The sequence below is a fragment of the Sander vitreus genome, chromosome 10 (assembly GCF_031162955.1).
Source record: "Sander vitreus isolate 19-12246 chromosome 10, sanVit1, whole genome shotgun sequence".
NCBI lineage: Eukaryota > Metazoa > Chordata > Actinopteri > Perciformes > Percidae > Sander > Sander vitreus.
Window position 1 is genome coordinate 653,558 of NC_135864.1, and position 14,149 is coordinate 667,706.

General features: G+C 44.4%; 1 pseudogene across 1 annotated transcript; it reads right to left on the minus strand.

Moving 5' to 3' along the window:
- Window positions 1-547: 547 nt before the first annotated feature.
- LOC144524877 (NACHT, LRR and PYD domains-containing protein 3-like) lies at window positions 548-13,417 on the minus strand (annotated as a pseudogene). The gene is made up of 11 exons (XR_013502645.1): window positions 13,300-13,417; window positions 10,659-10,748; window positions 8,973-9,069; window positions 8,310-8,414; window positions 7,744-7,822; window positions 7,363-7,591; window positions 5,732-7,273; window positions 5,452-5,635; window positions 4,931-5,104; window positions 1,999-2,045; window positions 548-1,188 (listed from the first exon to the last, which is right to left on the minus strand). The product of XR_013502645.1 is annotated as an NACHT, LRR and PYD domains-containing protein 3-like (transcript).
- Window positions 13,418-14,149: the final 732 nt, after the last annotated feature.

The window sequence follows — 14,149 nt, forward strand, 5'->3', positions numbered from 1 at the left end:
ACGTTTATAACTTCATATTCAATATATGAAGTTGAAACGTGGCCAGCCAATCAGAATCACTGAGGGGAGAAAACAAACGTGGAGATGAGCTGAACAGATCCGTACGGAGGTTTACTAACGACAAAATGACTCAAAAATAAAAGTATGACATCATAATAGAAAATAAGAATATAAAATATACCACACATTACTCAAGTTAAAGTACTGGTACCACAGTGTAGAAATAAGTAAAAGTACAATAAGCATTAGCATAAAAATACTTAAAGTACCAAAAGTAAAAGTGGTGATTCAGCAGAATAATCAGTATGATATTACTGGTTTCTAATGACTGATGACTCTAATGCTGCAGCTAGTAATCTGTAATAATGCATCATCATGTATTATCTGATTGTATTTATTTTTAATAATCTGAATGTGTAAAGGAACTGAAGCTGTCAGATAAGCAGCGAGGTCGTTGCTGAATGCAGCTTTTGGAGACGATGATGAAGAGCATTACATGTCATTTAGCTGTTTGGAGCAGAACGTAATCCATTCAGGAAATCATTGGTGATACCCACATTCTCCTCACTAACATCAGCTGATGATCCGGATCAGACTCAACTGTCTGGTTCTCTGACAGGAGGAGACTCTCCGTCCTCCACAGGACTCAGAGACACTGAGGAACCAAGACCCTAACCAGAACCTGAACCCAGGATAGAGAGGCTGAGTGAATGTGGTGTTGAAGGTGTGGAGGTGGATCAGTGAGTCAGAGGAGACTGAGTAGAAGGACAGAGAGCCAGCAGGAACGTCCACATACACTGCTACTCTGTTAGAGACAGAGGAGGAGGAGGAGGAGGAGGAGGAGGAGATGGATGTTCTTCTCTTATTGTGCCTGACATAGTAACCATCATCAGAGCAGTTCAGACTCCAGGACTGATCATTACATCCAAACCAACAGTCATCACTGTCTCCTCTCCTCCTGATTCCTCTGTAACTCACTGATATATAAACCCTCTCCTCTCCTCTCGACCTCCCAGTAACAGCGACCAGTCAGACCATCTCTACACAGCAGCTGAGACCAGAAGTCAAACCTCTCTGGATGATCAGGATATGGCTGATCCTCCTCCACTAATGTCACCTTCCTGTTGTTGTCAGACAGTTTGAGTCTTCTGTTCACTGTGTTTGTGTCGAGTGTGAGTTCACAGGAATCTGACGGAGAGAAGGAGACACAACACAGCTGCAGTTATTAACCAATCAGCACTTTGATGATGACATCAGAGGGTTGAATTAGTACGGAGCCCCGGAGGTGACATGGAGAGAAAAAAAAAACAATCTTCCACGTAGTCCAGGATGACCTGTACATCGATTTCGGCGGAAAGTTCCATTGCCTTTGCCAGTGGCCGGCGGACAGAGATGAGCTATTGCGGGGCAGCAGAGTCCATCTGTGGCTGCAGGATCTGGAGCTCATTGCCCGCTTCCTAGGAGCCAAAACCGACACCAAGCAGCTAGAGGCCCAGGCCGTACTGCTGGGCCTGCTGAAGGGAAGGGAAGCCCGGGAGAACCAGACCCAGGATTGAGCGGAGCGGACTGTCACAGCCTGCTGAAGTTTAAATCACAGGTTTCTTAAAGGGAGTCTGGTGGGACTCGGACAGTGGACGACGAAACATGACCGGGGGGCCGGCGCAGCAGCGAGGCGAAGCTGGGTTCCTGCCGGGGGGATGAGACGCTGCTGCCAGCCACGGAAATCTCCACCTCCCGCTGCCACTGGAGCTCAGATTGCAGGTAGAAGGCGGCATATATACCATGAAACACATCCTCACCTTTGGCTGTGAAACGGGGCTGAAACTCGAGATCTCGACTTCTTTCCTCCATGTCACGTTATTTTTTTCTCCTTCTTTTGTTTTTTATTTTTATTTCATTTTATTTTTTATATTATTTTTTTTTTCCTCCATGTCACCTCCGGGGCTCCGTAAATTAGTGATGTCACAGTTTGATGAATGAAATGTAAAACAGACTTACACTTCCTCAGACCTGGTGTCAACCATCTGACTCCAGCAGGCTCCACCCTGAAAGGAGGAGGAGGGGGGGGGGGGCATTACATCACTCTCACACATTATTATACACTGATGAAGGAACAGTCTGAAAGCTGGAGAAATATATCTCAAAAGTCCTGTCCTGAGGTCAGTAGGTTCAAGGTTCAGTGCTAATGTACATGAACCTTTCTCTGCAGAGCATCAACCCTGTTGTCCTCAGTCAATCTAGAAACATCAGTTTTTTCAGGACAAAGTGGGCTATTAGTGGAATATTTGTGTTGCAGTGAGGTCACTTGAATGTAAAAAAGGTTTTAGGACCATAAAGACAAATAAATAAATAAAACGGAACATGAATCTCACAGATATGTATTGATATGACACATAGCAATAACAGCTAAGCCAATCTCCTGTCTAAAACACTTCTCATATGTATTGGGAGTCAAACTGTGAAGAAATAAACATTATAACTTATACAGTTGACAAAATATCTACATTTATTGTTTTTAAAGTCCAGATGCTTTTGCCCTCATGACATTCACAAAGACATCCCCGTGACGGCCAGAGTGTTAGCTTTTAGCTGGAAAAGACGGTAAGTCTCAAGCTCTTATGGCTGTAAAATGATTAAAATATGAATTGGAGATGCCATTTTTCGCTGTTTTTCGTCGGGCGGATAGGGTTAAATATGCTAATGATGTATTATCTTGTTAAATATGTGCTCATTTGCATACAGGAACAGAAATGTGAACATTAGATAAAGCCAGGTTCTAAATTGTACTCATTTTGTCGACATATTACAGTCAATTTCATGTATTGTATGCACACAGTGGAGTAGCGCTACAGAGGGAAGTTTAGATATCTCCTTTTATCACCGCATAAATCAGAGTATGGTGTCAACCGTGTAAAAAATCCATTTTCAACAAATCAGGCTATGAATGACATGTGAACAACCCCCTCAGTAAAACCCTTCAGAATATAGATAGGAGTGAAAGTGGAACGGTTGGTGTGTGTGAGTGCTGCTGAAGTGGAGATTTCTGACTCAGAATCAGAGAAAAATGCATTTACAGAAAACAGATATGGATCTAGGGAGGTGTTCCAGGCACGTCCAGCTGGGAGGAGGTCTCGGGGGAGACCCAGGACTAGGTGGAGGGACGTCCAGCTGGGAGGAGGCCTCGGGGGAGACCCAGGACTAGGTGGAGGGACGTCCAGCTGGGAGGAGGCCTCGGGGGAGACCCAGGACTAGGTGGAGGGACGTCCAGCTGGGAGGAGGTCTCGGGGAGACCCAGGACTAGGTGGGAGGGACGTCCAGCTGGGAGGAGGCCTCGGGGAAGACCCAGGACTAGGTGGAGGGACGTCCAGCTGGGAGGAGGTCTCGGGGGAGACCCAGGACTAGGTGGAGGGACGTCCAGCTGGGAGGAGGCCTCGGGGGAGACCCAGGACTAGGTGGAGGGGACGTCCCAGCTGGGAGGAGGCCTCGGGGAAGACCCAGGACTAGGTGGAGTGATTATATCTCCAACCTGGCCTGGGAACGCCTCGGGATCCCCCAGTCGGAGCTGGTTAATGTGGCCCGGGGAAAGGGAAGTTTGGGGTCCCCTGCTGGAGCTGCTACCCCCGCGACCCGACCCCGGATAAGCGGATGAAGATGGATGGATCATAAAATATTAGACAACAACAAATATATTCATGTGTTACAAGTTTTATTTAAATGTTATGTTTAAATATGCAAATGAGGCATTATGGGGGGGGGGGGTAGGTGGAGTAATTTGGACGCTGAAAGGGGGTTGGTTGCTGGCAAGCAGAGGTTGCACTGCACAGTTATATGTTGTTCTCCCTGTTCTTTCTTTAATGTGAAATGCTGTTTGAATTTCCAAGATAGGAACCATTCCTGCCCTGGCTCTGTTGTTCCGGCTCCATCACTACCTCTATCATTTCATATTGGGGCTTCTGGGGAATGCATGGAGTTGCCTTAATTTATTTGTATAATAAACTCGTGAAAGAGAGAAGTATCGTCATGTAACCCATTGATTTCAACAATGTAACTATATTCTAAATACCAACTATTTAAATTGTAACTGTAACGGAATACATCCATCCATCCATCCATCTTCATCCGCTTATCCGGGGTCGGGTCGCGGGGGTAGCAGCTCCAGCAGGGGACCCCAAACTTCCCTTTCCCGAGCCACATTAACCAGCTCCGACTGGGGGATCCCGAGGCGTTCCCAGGCCAGGTTAGAGATATAATCCCTCCACCTAGTCCTGGGTCTCCCCCGAGGCCTCCTCCCAGCTGGACGTGCCTGGAACACCTCCCTAGGGAGGCGCCCAGGGGGCATCCTTACCAGATGCCCGAACCACCTCAACTGGCTCCTTTCGACGCAAAGGAGCAGCGGCTCTACTCCGAGCTCCTCACGGATAACTGAGCTTCTCACCCTATCTCTAAGGGAGACGCCAGCTACCCTCCTGAGGAAACCCATTTCGGCCGCTTGTACCCTGGATCTTGTTCTTTCGGTCATGACCCAGCCTTCATGACCATAGGTGAGGGTAGGAACAAAAACTGACCGGTAGATTGAGAGCTTTGCCTTCGGGCTCAGCTCTCTTTTCGTCACAACGGTGCGATAAATTAATAATAATAAATGTAACGGAGTACAGTTACTCATAATTTGTATTGTGAATACGTAACGCCAGTACATGTATTTCATTACTCTCCACCACCGATTACTGTAAATGTGTTACTTTTGTATTGCGTTATTCCCAAAACTGGTAATGAAATATTTCTCAAACAACAGTTTCTTTAAATGGCAGATATCTGTCCAAACTGCAGCGATCTTTAATAACAGGGAATTATCATTTTAATTCCCGGTGATGTTCTCCTTGGAGACCTCCAACACAAATATCTCCTTTTTCTGTTCATCCAGTGTTTATACCTGAGAGTGTCCAGTCTCCAGAGTGGATCCTTAAGTCCAGCCGACAGCAGCTTCACTCCTGAGTCTCCTGGATGATTGTAGCTCAGGTCCAGCTCTCTCAGATGGGAGGGGTTGGAGCTCAGCGCTGAGACCAGAGAAGTACAGCCTTCCTCTGAGATCAGACAGCCTGACATACTGCAAACACACAGAACAACACAAGTCACATGATCTGAGGATACTGTGGGGTTACATTAACATTATCACGGATTCTTTCTACTCACAGTACAACACCCACTAATTTCCATCAACAATCTGACAACATTACTGGTAAATCTCTGATTCTTGTCTGATATTTCAAGTTCCAACAACAGAGTGAGAAGAAAACAACATAAATCATGTTCATGGAAAGAGATTGAAACTAAATAAACACAACTGTTTGAAATCATACAAGCAGAGACAATCTTAGGCATGTTATGAGTGTATCCATTAACGTAAATCAGGATTTAGGTGACCATCAATTAAACAGGTTGATGAATCATGACCTGAGAGTCTCCAGTTGACAGTGTGGACTCTGAAGTCCAGCCAACAGAAGCTTCCCTCCTGAATCCTCCTGAATCCTGCAGGTTGTTGTTACTCAGGTCCAGCTCTCTCAGACTAGAGGACTGGGAGCTGAGAACTGAGGACAGAGCTTCACAGCTTCTCTCTGACAGGTCACAGCCACTCAGCCTGAAGAGATGATAATGAAGAAAAAACAATCAAGAATTCGAAAGGACAGCAGAGCATTTAAGATATGATATATAGTCCAACTATCGCTGTACTTACAGAGCTTTTTTGGAGGCTTTGACCACTGGCAGCAGCCTCAGAAGAGCCTCATCTGAAGCGGAGTATTTCTTCAGGTCAAACACGTCCAGATCTTCTTCTGATGACAGTAAGATGAAGACCAGAGCTGACCACTGAGCAGGAGATAGTCTATATTTGGAGAGACTTCCTGAACTCAGGGCCTGTTGGATCTGCTCCTCTAGAGAACGATCATTCAGTTCATCTAGACAGTGGAACAGATTGATGCTTCTCTCTGCAGACAGATTCTCATCCATCTTCTTCTTGATGTACTTGACTGTTTCCTGATTGGTATGTGAACTATTTCCTGTCTGTGTCAGCAGGCCTCGTAGGAGATTCTGATTGGATTGAAGGGAAAGACCAAGGAGGAAGTGGAGGAACAAGTCCAGGTGTCCATTTGGACTCTGTAAGGCCTTGTCCACAGCACTCTGGTAGAAACATGTTGATGTTGTTGTTGTTTGTTCTTCTGACAGCAGGTTGACTTCAGACTTGGTGAATGTCAGATGGACATGAAGAGCAGCCAGAAACTCCTGAACACTCAGATGGACGAAGCTTCACTTCACTTTGGACTGAACCACCAGGAAGTGGATGTACATCTCAGTCAGGGTCTTGGGCAGTTCTCCTCCCTCTCTGGTCTTCAACACGTCCTCCAGAACTGTAGCAGTGATCCAGCAGAAGACTGGGATGTGGCACATGATGTGGAGGCTTCGTGATGTCTTGATGTGGGAGATGATTCTGCTGGCCTGCTTCTTGTCTCTGAATCTCTTCCTGAAGTACTCCTCCTTCTGTGGGTCAGTGAACCCTCTGACCTCTGTTACCATGTCAACACACCCAGGAGGGATCTGATTGGCTGCTGCAGGTCGTGTGGTTATCCAGAGGCGAGCAGAGGGAAGCAGTTTCCCCCTGATGAGGTTTGTTAGCAGCACATCCACTGAGGTGGACTCTGTTACATCAGTCAGGATCTCAGTGTTGAGGAAGTCCAGAGGAAGTCGACACTCATCCAGACCGTCAAAGATGAACACAATCGATAACTCTTCAAACCTGCAGATTCCTGCTTCTTTGGTTTCACTAAAGAAGTAATGAACAAGTTCCACCAAGCTGTACTTTCTCTCTTTCAGCACATTCAGCTCTCTGAAGGTGAATGGAAATGTGAACTGGATGTCCTGGTTGGCTTTGTCTTCAGCCCAGTCCAGAGTGAACTTCTGTGTTAAGACTGTTTTCCCGATGCCAGCCACTCCCTTTGTCATCACTGTTCTGATTGGTTCATCTCTTCCAGGGAGTTTTAAAAATGTCTTCTCGTCTGATTGTTGTTTCTGCTCTGTCTGGTTTCCTGGATGCTGTTTCAATCTGTCTGACTTCATGTTCATCATTGACCTGTGTAGTCCCTCCCTCCATGATGTAGATCTCTGTGAACATCTGATTCAGAAGGGTTTGGGTTTCCTGCTTTAGCGATCCCCTCGAACACACACTGGAACTTCTTGTTTAGGTTAGATTTCAGTTTACGCTTACAAACTCCAGAATGACTTCCTGTAAGAACACACAACAAAGAAGATCAATAAGTGATTTATGAATTACATATGACAGATTACTTCCCCTAAAGATATAAATCCTCTTACTGCTCTGCAGACAATCAGCCAGCTTGTCCTGCTTCATTCTCCTCAGGAAGTGCAGTGTGATCTTTAGAAATGCCTCTCTGCTCCTTCTCCTCTGCTCTTCATTCTCACCATCCATCACCTCCTCACCCTCCCTCTGACACTCTGAGCATTCTGGGTAATTTGGACTCAGAACCTTCTTGATCTTCTTCAGCTCCTTCTTCACAAATGTGACAATGTCGTCCTGCAGCAGCTGGAACAGAAGATTATATGACTCAAATCAAACTGAAATCATGGAAGCAAACATCAGATCCATGTTGGACAGACTGACAATCCTCTGGTCTATAAAATGCACCAGATGATTTTGAACAAGATAGATGTAAAAGTAGTTGTATATGTACAGACCATAAATATCTAGTCCAGGTGTGTTTGGTGCTGCTGGGCAGACTGACCACTGGGAACCTCTGAGATCTCCTGGTCCACTCTGTGGACGAATCAGGAAGAATTAGCTCACATCATGTCTGTCCACACAGAGACACACACAAGGCAAAGGTCCTCTGACTTATTACAACATTGAATCAGATGGTTTCCCCTGACATAAAATTTTTGGTCGTACTGCTGATCCCACTGTGATTCAACAGGAAGAACTGAGAAGCAAACTAAGGCTTCAACTAGTGTCTTTCACTAAGGGCTTCTCTTGGTTTGTTTGTACAAACTTAGTGTGAACACTAAACAAGTGAATATTGGGCTGAACCAAATCTAAAACAACAGAAAATATTGTCTGATGAGAACAACTCAATATTAGAACAAAACATGAGTACACGGCAGAGTTTTGCTCTAAAACTGAGCTACAACACCAGAGAACGATGTCCCAAAGCTGAACAGGTTGGAAAAATAATCAACAGTGTTTGATGGATCAGACCAACTGGAAGGCAGCACAGTTTCTTTTGTTCTCAGTTTTAAATCCTCACCTTTGATCAACAGAGTGACGTCCATCTTTGAAGTCTATAGACCAACCCATAGACCGGTCACTCTTCATGGACACAAAGCTGGGTTCTGGTTTTTCCAGCTTTCTCCTTTTAGAAACACATAAAACTGAAAATAATCTGCACTGCACCCAGAACACTGTGCAACAATGGATTGTGGATACATTTCAAACAATATTTGCTCATTGTTTTATCATGCCATCCAGGAGAACAGTGTTTTCACTGAAACACAACAGTTTTAAAGGTACAGAGTGAATCCATGTGAAACACACAAGTGTGCTGCATCTTGTAGACCACTATGAGATATACATGGTAAGGAGCTGGTTGCTTGTGGGTTGCCACCTGCTGCTCTGTTATTCTTGGCAAGGCCACCTGCCCTAGTAAAGGATTACGGGTGATCTGCTTGCTGAAGTCCAGTTCAGACCAAAGATTCTGGACGAGACGAGTTGAAACTTTCAGATACTTGCAATGCTCCGGTCTGCAGCGTTCTGAAAGCTTCCAGTTTACACCAATGACTCACAATTGAGAATCTGACACAAACACTGTTTTGTTTTTCTCAATTTTAAATCTTCACCTTGGATCACCAGAGTGACGTCCATCTTTGAAGTCTATAAAGAAATCCTTAGACCAGACACTTTTAATGGAGACACAGCTGGTTTCAGGTCCAGGTCCAGGTCCAGGTCCAGGTCCAGGTTCAGGTCCAGGTCCAGGTTCAGCAGAGTCAGGTGTGAGCTGCTGCTCTGGGCTTCAACACAACACAGACAGAGGTTGAGTGTGAATAATGGTGGTGATAGTGGGAAATCATTTCCTATGCATATTCTTTCATGTCTTATATGATGATAGTTGTTATTCTAGATATCATGGTAATGTCCCGTATGTGCAGGTAACTAGACTGTAGTGAGAAAGGATGACAGCTGGACAGTGTTGGAAAATACTTCGCTACTGTACATAAGCAGAATCGCCACGTATCTGTACTTTACTTCATTATTTATATTTCTGGAAACTTTTACTATACAACATTTCCTAAATAAAATGTATACTTTTACTCCACTACATTTACCCGAAGCATCTTAGTTCTCGTTACTACAAAATAAAAAAAAGAAGAAAGCAGGTTTGGTGAATTATTGCTCCGATAATAAAGATAATGCTCCGTTCCAGTTGGTGATGTGATGCCTGTTTGTATCTGCTGCCATGGTAACAGACGAACACCCCAACAACAGTGGTGATGAGGATAATGTTAAAAAACCTTTGGCCATAAAGGTACAGTAGGTTCATAATAAACTTTTTTTTTAACTTTTACTTCTAATACTTAATTACAGTAAATATACGTCAAGACTTTTACTCAAGTAATATTCTAAAAGGAGACTTTAACTTCGACCAAAGTCATTTTCTGATAAAATACTTGTACTTTTACTCAAGTATTGCTTTCAAGTACTTTACACAAGACTGCAGCTGGCCATGTGTGAGTAAGACAGAGGCGCCAATGCTATTCCATGTCCATGTGTTCGCCTCTGAGCTGGGACTACAGTGTGTCTTTAACGTTAGATGTGAGATGGTGTCAGACTTTAGTCTGTTCAGAGTCTTCTAGTGTCTGGTAGGCGTTAAGGCTGATTTATGCTTCTGCGTCGAATCGACGGCCTACCCCCGCAGACCCCTCTGTCGACGCGAACCCCCCTCTGTGCCCTCCGCTGTTGCTCGACGTGCACCTCCAAAAATGTGTAACTTGGCGTCTAGGTGACGCAGACCCCAAGGACTGTGATTGGTCAACTCGTCCTGTGTGTCAATGTTTCAAGCAGCCTACTGTGGGGAGTAGCAACATGCTAGTTCACTGACATCAGCTTTGCAAATAAACTCAGACATATTTTGGCTACGATGACGGGGTTATCCGTTTGTAATTTGTCTATATGTCAGTAACGTTTTGAAATTAGCACTTTGCCAGCAAGCGGTACTTTGTGGGCAGTTGTGCTAAAGTTAGCATGCTAACATAACATAAACTATCTGGCAGAGACCTCGCAAATAACCTCAGACTTATCACCTCCTAGCGTTATGGCGGTGAAATGCACCGCGATGCAAAGCAACCCCGACGCAGAACTCCGAAACGTCACGACACCATAGGAGCGACGCTGTAGCTATGGTGTGGAGTTGACGCAGAAGCATAAAACAGCCTTTAGTGAGAGAGAGGAACGATGGCCACGTTGCAGCACTCTCTCTCCCAGTATACTGAGTATAGTACTTCATAGAAGATCATGAGTCTGTCTCATCATCACTACAAGTTTGTGTATTTCAGGTGGTGGAGTGATGTGAGTGCTGGACAGTTAGAGATGGTGGTCTCACCTCTGAGCTTTGGTCTGGCTGTCCTGTTCCCCACACAGAGTGGTTTCTCTGTCCTCACACTGATCCATGCTGCTGAACTCAGCCTCTCATCTGCAGAGGAAACAACATCATTTCTCATTGGCTCGTCTTGTCTCTTTCACATCACTGTCAGTTGAATGCATCATCAGCTGCTGTAGTTCTACTCTGGACGTTTATCAAAGACACCTCTGGAGCCTCAAAACGCTGAGAACAGCACTTTTAAAAATGATAAAGAGACATCAATGTTAAACCAACAAAAATAAACTACAAAATTTGACAGTCACAACCAAAACTCAGATTTTCAATCTGGTAAAGACGGCAGGCAAAATTATGGGAACACCTGCACCCCTCAACCCGCAGTAGCTTCTTGATCAGGCAACAATCAGGCAGGCTAAGATCTCTCACATGTTATTTTCATAGTTTGAGCTATTGAACTCAGGAAATAGGTTTCCTCTGTGCAAATATAACAGGTATGAGCACTCATTTGTCCCTCTCTCAGTTAAGCTCATTATTGAGCAGCGATGAACGTATGACAGAGTGAATCCATGTGAAACACACAAGTGTGCTGCATCTTGTAGACCACTATGAGATATACATGGTAAGGAGCTGGTTGCTTGTGGGTTGCCACCTGCTGCTCTGTTATTCTTGGCAAGGCCACCTGCCCTAGTAAAGGATTACGGGTGATCTGCTTGCTGAAGTCCAGTTCAGACCAAAGATTCTGGACGAGACGAGTTGAAACTTTCAGATACTTGCAATGCTCCGGTCTGCAGCGTTCTGAAAGCTTCCAGTTTACACCAATGACTCACAATTGAGAATCTGACACAAACACTGTTTTGTTTTTCTCAATTTTAAATCTTCACCTTGGATCACCAGAGTGACGTCCATCTTTGAAGTCTATAAAGAAATCCTTAGACCAGACACTTTTAATGGAGACACAGCTGGTTTCAGGTCCAGGTCCAGGTCCAGGTCCAGGTCCAGGTCCAGGTCCAGGTCCAGGTTCAGCAGAGTCAGGTGTGAGCTGCTGCTCTGGGCTTCAACACAACACAGACAGAGGTTGAGTGTGAATAATGGTGGTGATAGTGGGAAATCATTTCCTATGCATATTCTTTCATGTCTTATATGATGATAGTTGTTATTCTAGATATCATGGTAATGTCCTGTATGTGCAGGTAACTAGACTGTAGTGAGAAAGGATGACAGCTGGACAGTGTTGGAAAATACTTCGCTACTGTACATAAGTAGAATCGCCACGTATCTGTACTTTACTTCATTATTTATATTTCTGGAAACTTTTACTATACAACATTTCCTAAATAAAATGTATACTTTTACTCCACTACATTTACCCGAAGCATCTTAGTTCTCGTTACTACAAAATAAAAAAAAGAAGAAAGCAGGTTTGGTGAATTATTGCTCCTAGAAGATAATGCTCCGTTCCAGTTGGTGATGTGATGCCTGTTTGTATCTGCTGCCATGGTAACAGACGAACACCCCAACAACAGTGGTGATGAGGATAATGTTAAAAAACCTTTGGCCATAAAGGTACAGTAGGTTCATAATAAACTTTTTTTTTAACTTTTACTTCTAATACTTAATTACAGTAAATATACGTCAAGACTTTTACTCAAGTAATATTCTAAAAGGAGACTTTAACTTCGACCAAAGTCATTTTCTGATAAAATACTTGTACTTTTACTCAAGTACTGCTTTCAAGTACTTTACACAAGACTGCAGCTGGCCATGTGTGAGTAAGACAGAGGCGCCAATGCTATTCCTTGTCCATGTGTTCGCCTCTGAGCTGGGACTACAGTGTGTCTTTAACGTTAGATGTGAGATGGTGTCAGACTTTAGTCTGTTCAGAGTCTTCTAGTGTCTGGTAGGCGTTAAGGCTGATTTATGCTTCTGCGTCGAATCGACGGCCTACCCCCGCAGACCCCTCTGTCGACGCGAACCCCCCTCTGTGCCCTCCGCTGTAGCTCGACGTGCACCTCCAAAAATGTGTAACTTGGCATCTAGGTGACGCAGACCCCAAGGACTGTGATTGGTCAACTCGTCCTGTGTGTTGATAGTCAATGTTTCAAGCAGCCTACTGTGGGGAGTAGCAACATGCTAGTTCACTGACATCAGCTTTGCAAATAAACTCAGACATATTTTGGCTACGATGACGGGGTTATCCGTTTGTAATTTGTCTATATGTCAGTAACGTTTTGAAATTAGCACTTTGCCAGCAAGCGGTACTTTGTGGGCAGTTGTGCTAAAGTTAGCATGCTAACATAACATAAACTATCTGGCAGAGACCTCGCAAATAACCTCAGACTTATCACCTCCTAGCGTTATGGCGGTGAAATGCACCGCGATGCAAAGCAACCCCGACGCAGAACTCCGAAACGTCACGACACCATAGGAGCGACGCTGTAGCTATGGTGTGGAGTTGACGCAGAAGCATAAAACAGCCTTTAGTGAGAGAGAGGAACGATGGCCACGTTGCAGCACTCTCTCTCCCAGTATACTGAGTATAGTACTTCATAGAAGATCATGAGTGTGTCTCATCATCACTACAAGTTTGTGTATTTCAGGTGGTGGAGTGATGTGAGTGCTGGACAGTTAGAGATGGTGGTCTCACCTCTGAGCTTTGGTCTGGCTGTCCTGTTCCCCACACAGAGTGGTTTCTCTGTCCTCACACTGATCCATGCTGCTGAACTCAGCCTCTCATCTGCAGAGGAAACAGCATCATTTCTCATTGGCTCGTCTTGTCTCTTTCACATCACTGTCAGTTGAATGCATCATCAGCTGCTGTAGTTCTACTCTGGACGTTTATCAAAGACACCTCTGGAGCCTCAAAACGCTGAGAACAGCACTTTTAAAAATGATAAAGAGACATCAATGTTAAACCAACAAAAATAAACTACAAAATTTGACAGTCACAACCAAAACTCAGATTTTCAATCTGGTAAAGACGGCAGGCAAAATTATGGGAACACCTGCACCCCTCAACCCGCAGTAGCTTCTTGATCAGGCAACAATCAGGCAGGCTAAGATCTCTCACATGTTGTTTTCATAGTTTGAGCTATTGAACTCAGGAAAGAGGTACAGGGTTCCTCTGTGCAAATATAACAGGTATGAGCACTCATTTGTCCCTCTCTCAGTTAAGCTCATTAATGAGCAGCGATGAACGTATGACCATGAATTCGTTAATGTATATCTGTGACTGAATGTATGTATGGATAATATGAATGAAGGAATTAATGTATATTTACAATGGATTGTAAGGATATTCATGAATGGATAAATTGAGGTTTTATTTTTAGGACTGAATGCATGGATGCTTATGGAAGTAGGAACGATTATTTGTAAGGCATGTAAGGTAGGACAGAAGAATGTAGGAAGGATGGCTTTTTCTTTTTGCACAAGTAGCCTATAGAAAATGGTCATTTGCAATTTTCACCAGCTGTTTGAGTATCCTCGATGTTCAA